Source organism: Humulus lupulus, chromosome 2 (assembly GCF_963169125.1).
Source record: "Humulus lupulus chromosome 2, drHumLupu1.1, whole genome shotgun sequence".
Classification (NCBI taxonomy): domain Eukaryota; kingdom Viridiplantae; phylum Streptophyta; class Magnoliopsida; order Rosales; family Cannabaceae; genus Humulus; species Humulus lupulus.
In genome coordinates this window covers 26,013,775-26,020,630 of record NC_084794.1, presented here as the reverse complement: position 1 = coordinate 26,020,630, position 6,856 = coordinate 26,013,775, and the positions used below count along the sequence as shown (strand labels likewise).

Below are 6,856 nucleotides of genomic sequence, written 5' to 3'. Positions count from 1 at the left end.
TCACTCTATGGAATCACTAGCACCTTGGAGTCTCTGATCACAACTTGAAGAGTGAGTGGAAGGGTTGGGTACTTAGTCCTATTTATAGAGGTAAGGAGTGAAACTAACCCCATTTTGATTTGAATAAAATAATGATTTTAAAATGAAAAAGAATTGAATTTTCATCAATCAGAGGCTGAATGTAATGCCCCGAATTCTCCGATGTGTTTAACGGCATGAATAGTAGGCCGGGAGGGCCATACTTGCTTAATTATGTTATTAATTGATTAAATGCATGTATATGTTGATTATATTATGATATGATGTAAAATGCATGCATATGAGTCCATATTTACAATTACAGGGGTGTGATGATAATTTGGCCCGTTGAGGGTAATTTGTGTATTTGGGTGCATGATATGATTTGTGAATGAGATTCCATTGTTATGGAGATATATTCGAGCTAAGCAACATGAGACGGTTATTTTTAGTGGATTAGCGGTTTTACCATAACGGGGCCAATTTTGGGGTAATAGAAATGTTCATTTGATGATAGATTGGGAATATTTGAGATCAGGGTGAAATTTTGGAGGTTTTGACTATAATGTCCCCGAGGGTGTTTTCGGGACCCCGAGCATTAGGTTTTATTTGAGGTTACTTAAGGTTGAAGTAGCTTATCAGATAGAACATACGATAGAAAACCTCTCGTTTCCCTTCGTTAGTTCGTTTTCGCCACCCAGAGCATATTTGACGAAATCTTGAGTTCTAGGAGTCGGAATCGATTGAGGATCGAGGCATAGCGATCTTAGGGAAGATTAGAAGCTTCTTAACTGAAGGATTCGATGGAAAACAACCTAATTGAAGGTAATCGAAGTTTAAGTTTTGAGTTTTTCCGAGTTTCTAAGCTTTGAATTGATTTTGTGAATTGTTGAGTTTTCGGTTCGTTCGAGCCTTGGGTTTTGAGGGTTTTGATGCATGGGGAAGCTTGGGAACTTTATTTTGATGATTGTGGAATGTTTAGGTATGTTTTTGGAAGCTTTGGAGTGTTAGAAACGCGTTTGGGAATGGCCCAGGGTTGGGGGCCACGGCCCTGTTCTTGAGTGTCGCGGCCCTAGTTCGAAGAAGCAGGTGTCAGGAAATTGGCCTTGCTAGGCGCCGCGGCCCAGGCCGCAGCCCTAGCCTCAGAGAACCTTGGGGGCCGTGGCCCAAGGTGCTAGGGCCGCAGCCCTTGCCCTGTTTTCGCCCCGTTTGCTCGTTTTGACCCCGGGAACCTAGTTTTAGGCCTTGGGAGTGTCCTTACTACTTGGATTAGTTTGGATTGATCTCTTGGAGGCTAGATAATGGTTTGCGAACCCTTTATTATCATGATTATTGATGGTATCCCATATGTGTTGTGATTAGGTAACCGCTAAAGGACTAAAAGCTAAACAGTTCTCAAAGGTCGTTCTTTTGTTCATTCTAGCTCGAAACAAAGGTAAGAAAACTGCACCCAAAGTGTGACATGCATGGATATTTGTGAGGCATGTTGATTGTATAAATATGGACATGGATTGAATATAGAATCGACAAAAGTGTTAGTATCAGCTGTGAAGCTGTGACTTATATGTCAGGTTCGGCAGTGATACTGGACACAAGTCAGGTAGCGCTGATTTATTTGTCAGAACGGCCTTAGCGTGAATCACGCAAGCCAACAGAGATTAGATCTAATCGACTACTAGCATTGAATGACTCAAGGAGCATTAATGCCTGACCGACCCTGAGGGTCGATGAATAAACAGAGCTTGGAGGCTAGTGGCTTACCTAACAGCCACTCTCCCGCTAAAAAGAGAGCTTGGAGGCTAGTGGCTTACCTAGCAGCCACTCTCCCGCTAAAAAGAGAGCTTGGAGGCTAGTGGCTTACCTAGCAGCCACTCTCCCGCTAAAAAAAGAGCTTGGAGGCTAGTGCCTTACCTAGCAGCCACTCTCCCGCTAGAAAAGAGAGCTTGGAGGCTAGTGGCTTACTTAACAGCCACTCTCCCGCTAAAATCATGTGTTGTTCATTTGCTTGTTTGAAAGCTTTATGTTCAGTGTGATTATAATGATAATCATTTGATAATGTTTATGAAAAGTATTATGTTTTCTTGCTGGGCTTTGTCTCATGGGTGTCATGTGGTGCAGGTAAAGGGGAAAGAAAAACTCACCTAGCCTTGAGTGGAGAGCTGATGTGGTGTTGTGTACATATGTGGCCGCTTGACCACCACGGCCAAGGTGTTCTCAGAGGAACTAGGGGGTTTACCCTATTTTTGCCGCTTAGGTCGGCGGGACTATAACTTTACAACTATAGTGACCATTTTGTACTGAGAACCACTTATAAATATTTTGCTTAGCTCTGCAGAGCAGTTTGTAATAAAATCTCCATTTCCTTTTTATTGGTTTCATACCTTAACCCGTTAATTACACTCAGAACACGTTTTTGACCAAAGGACTCAGGCAACGAGTCAAATTTCTGGTCCACCGTTCATCGTAACTGTTCTGGGGTAGCCAGGGCGTTACACTGAAGACTCGGTCAAAACGTTCAGAGGCAGGTCTAAGTAGTTAAGGTTTGATTTTAAAATAAAATAAAAAATTACTAAGGGCGATATATCGCCCCTATGTGGCGATATATCGGCTCTGCCCTAATCCCGAGCCTCCGTTCGTCCGTTCGTGCAACGTCAACGTGTTTTCCGTATCCTTCGTTAGGTGATATATCGGCTCCCAACTGCGATATATCGGCATACGTGAATATTTTAAACAGGTAATTGCACTTTTTTAGCATAATTTGAATGGGATAACTACTTTGACTGAGTCAACTACGACCCTAACAGTTTCTGGTGAATACTAAAGCTTATATTTCCTTATTTTATCATTAAAATACTTAATTCCTTAATAATCATGCTTATGACAAGTTTCATAATCCTATTGGCTCTATCTAAACCTTAGGTGATAATAAATATCATATTTATGACCAGCAATATTAATCAAACCTTATGTTATAACTATTGCTAGGAGTTTCCAACTAAGTCCCGGTTTGAACCAAAATCTACAAAATTTAAAATACTACAACTACTACTAACTAGCTAACTAAGTAAACATTATAGGACTCCACACATTTGCAGTAGTAAGGAATGGTCTTCCGAGGATAATAGGAATTTTAGACTCCATGTTTACCACAGATTGGGTATCAAGAATAAGAAAATCCACGGGGTAATATAATTTTTCAATTTGAACTAACACATCCTCAACAATACCCCTAGGCTTTTTGGTGGAACGGTCAGCAAGCTGTAGCACAACAGATGTTGGCTTCATTTCTCCAAGACTGAGTTGCGAGTATACAGAGTAAGGCATGATATTTACACTCATGCAAAGAACAAGTAAGGCTTGGCTGACTTCATGGGTCCCAATTTGCCAGGAAATGGTGGGACAAGTGGGATCTTTGTATTTTGGCGGTGCCTTTTATTCAATCACCGCACTCACTTGCTTAGTCAAGAAAGCAGTATTCTTGACATGGTGCTTCCTTTTTGCAGTGCATAGATCCTTGATGATTTTGGCATAAGCGGACACTTGTATTATGATGTGAAGCAAAGGAAGATTATTCTTCACTTGTGTCAAGTGCTCAAGGATTTCAGCTTGGTTATCAGGAAATTTCCCAACAGGTTTCAAAGCCTGGGAAAATGGTACCATTGGAGTGGCATTGAGTGGTGGATTTTCGGAAATGACTTTTGGAGTACTGGGAGTGTTGGATTTTATAGGTGGGTCTTGCAAAGTTTTATCGCTTCTAGTCGTGATGGCATTTACTTCCTTGACATTTTGATCATTAGAATTTAAAGATTGGGCCATGTGTTGGCCTTGCACATTGAATTTTGGTTGGAAAGGAAGTTTGCCTTTTTCCGAAATGGCCAAGGATTTAGTCAATTTTGAGAATTGGCACTTCATTTCCTTGATTTCTTCCATCATTTGGCGATTTAGTTTGGATTGTTCCTCTATGAATGCACGAAGAGTATTCTCGAGAGAATTTCATTGTGGATGAGCATTGTATTGAGGTGTAGAATACGCCTTTGATGGTTGAACTTGTTACTCATTTCTCCATTGGCCTCCAGACGATTAAGCTTGGTTGGAATCTCTCCAACTGAAATTTGGGTGGTTTCTCCAACCAGGGTTGTATGTATGGGAGAATCGCTTGTTATATGCCCCTAAGGCATTGCATTGCTCCTCATAAACCCCCCTCATCTCATTAAAAGCTAAGCAGTCCTTAGCTAAATGCTCCACAAACAAAGCAAGGTTCTTGCGGTTTCGCTTGAGCGATCATGTGCGATTTTTGGCCATTTTTCATCATTAAGACCTCAATCTGCTTTTTCAAAGCTTCGAGTTGGGTCTTAACACTATCCTCTTCTCGAAGTTGATAGATCCTAGATGGTTTGTGTTGGTTGGTGCTATCAGTAGCACTTGGACCAGTCCAGGTGTGAGATTTTTTTTGCAGTTTCTTCGAGATATTCAAGAGCATCGTCTAGCTCTTTTTCAAGGAATTCACCATTGCATACTATTTCTACAAACTGATACTCACGACTCGTGAGGCCTTCATAGAAGTAACTGACCAAACGCCAGTTCTCATAGCCATGGTGCGGGCACTGATTCAACAGATCTTTGAATCTTTCCCAAACTTGATAGAACGTTTCATTATCCTTTTGGGAGAATGTGGAAATCTGTCGTTTTAGACTGTTGGTCTTATGGCTGGGGAAGTGTTTCAGAAATAAGGATTTGGTCATCTCCTCCCATGTTCCAATAGACCTAGGTCTCAAAGTATAACCAGCTTTTGGTTTTGTCCTTCAAGGAGAAAGGGAAGAACTTCAGTCGCACAGAATCGACATTTTTAGCTCGGTTATAGAACGTGGCTACTACCTCCTCGAATTCTCTGATATGCACGTATGGGCTTTCATTTTCCATTCCATGAAATGTGGGCAAGAGTTGAATCATGCCAGGTTTAAAGTCTAATGCGGGCATATTAGGAGGGAAGATAATGCATGAAGGCATGGAAGAGCGAGTAGGATGGAGGTAGTCATTGAGAGTTCTTGGTTGGATTTCATCATTGCGAGCCATTGCGAATGAATTATTATCAGCTAAAGTTTGTGGAGAGGCAGGATTGGTGGAAGGAGTTCCGGAAGGAGTGGCAGATGAATTGGAAGAAGTGTCACTGGAAGTTTCGTGATGATTCATCCACTCTTAGAAATCAGAATTAGATTTTTATTTTATTTTCTTTGATTTTTTTTTTTTTGTTAAACTTGTTCCCAGGTAGATTTGGAGGTTTTGGGGGTGATCTCCCATACCTTACTAGAACTCCCCGAGGTTACTGAGTAAGTATGGTGGATCACAAGTTAACCTTTTCGACCAAACAACCTTTAAGCATAGTGAAATTGCTTATTTTGACAGAACAAGCTTGGTTTTCTTATAGTAATAAGTTCAACAATGTAATAGTGCAAAGGTAGATGCTCGAAATGTTCCTAGGCCGATTGGGAAGGTTGCTAAGGTACCGCTTTAGACCCACACTTGCCTAGACAGAACTCCCCGAGGTTCCCAAGTAAGTGTGAAGGGTAACGCTATCACAAACCTTATTTAACAACCAATATTTCTAGACAGAACAATATCAGTTTCTACCATTTGTAATATTACCCAATTATTCTCAATACTAAGCATTTTATGATTGAAATTTTATGAACAATTTTATGCAATTTTATGTTTTTTTTTTTTGGAAAACCTAAATTCTAAAGAAAAGTAATGCAAAGAAAAAGAAAAGCCTAAACTAAGCAACAAAATAAACAACACAAAAATAAAATAAAGAAAAGAAAATTAAAGTGAAGATAAAATAACAAGTTCAATCTCTTTTTTTTTGTCCAAATATAAAAATAAATTAAGAAAGAGAAATGGAATTAAAAAAATTATATATATTTATATGATTTTTTTTAACCAAAAGAAAGGAAAATAAAAAATATATATTTTTATGTTTTTTTTTATATATGAATATATGTATATAATTTTCTCTTTTTTTTTTGTTTATTTTGTTTTACCAAGGAAAAAGAAAAGAAAGAAAGAAAAAATATATATATAAATAACTATTTTTTTTCTTTTTATTTTTGTTATAATAATAATCCAATTAACTAAAGATTAGTAAATAAAAAATTAAAAAAAAAACTATACTAACACAATATTTATTCCAACAAAAATACAAATAAAGGTACTAACATTTTTGTAAAAATTTCACTACACCTTTGAAAACTACCTTCCCGGCAACGGCGCCAAAATTTGTTTAATGCCCAAAATATAACTACCACTAAGCGGCAATTGTAGTAAAATCGGGCGGTCGATCCACAAGGAGGTAACCTAAAACCAAAAGATTAGTAGAAAATAACACAAAAAGTTAGTAACATGAAATAAATAAAAAATGGAAATGAAAAGAGATTTGATATTTTTGGTTTTGTCTTTTTGATGAAATGATAAAGTGAGACAAATGAAATAAAAGTAAGGTGTAATCAAGAGTTTGAAAAATAGAAAGGTTTCAAGAATCATCCATATACTTGTTTGGTTACTTAGTTACTTGATTTACAGAAATACACAAGTAAATAGTTCATATCCCAACATTTACTTGGAAAATCTAACATTAAAGTCCATATTCTTTTATAACAAAAGTTCATTTGAGTTATAAAAGTTCTTTACTTTAGAAGCACAATGTTAATCTTATGAAAAATCTAAAAATGACAAAATACCCAAGGGCAATAATGCAATAGAAGATTAGACATAAAATTTGTATCAATATTACTTTTACTAATTAGAAGCACATAGAAAGAGCATGACTAATCATATATACTAT

The 6,856-nt window shown here is 37.9% G+C and overlaps 1 non-coding gene across 1 annotated transcript; it reads left to right on the top strand.

Moving 5' to 3' along the window:
• Positions 1-4,605: 4,605 nt before the first annotated feature.
• Positions 4,606-4,712, top strand: LOC133820697 (small nucleolar RNA R71). The gene has a single exon (XR_009887099.1). It is a non-coding gene; the product is annotated as a small nucleolar RNA R71 (small nucleolar RNA).
• The last annotated feature ends 2,144 nt before the right edge of the window (positions 4,713-6,856 follow it).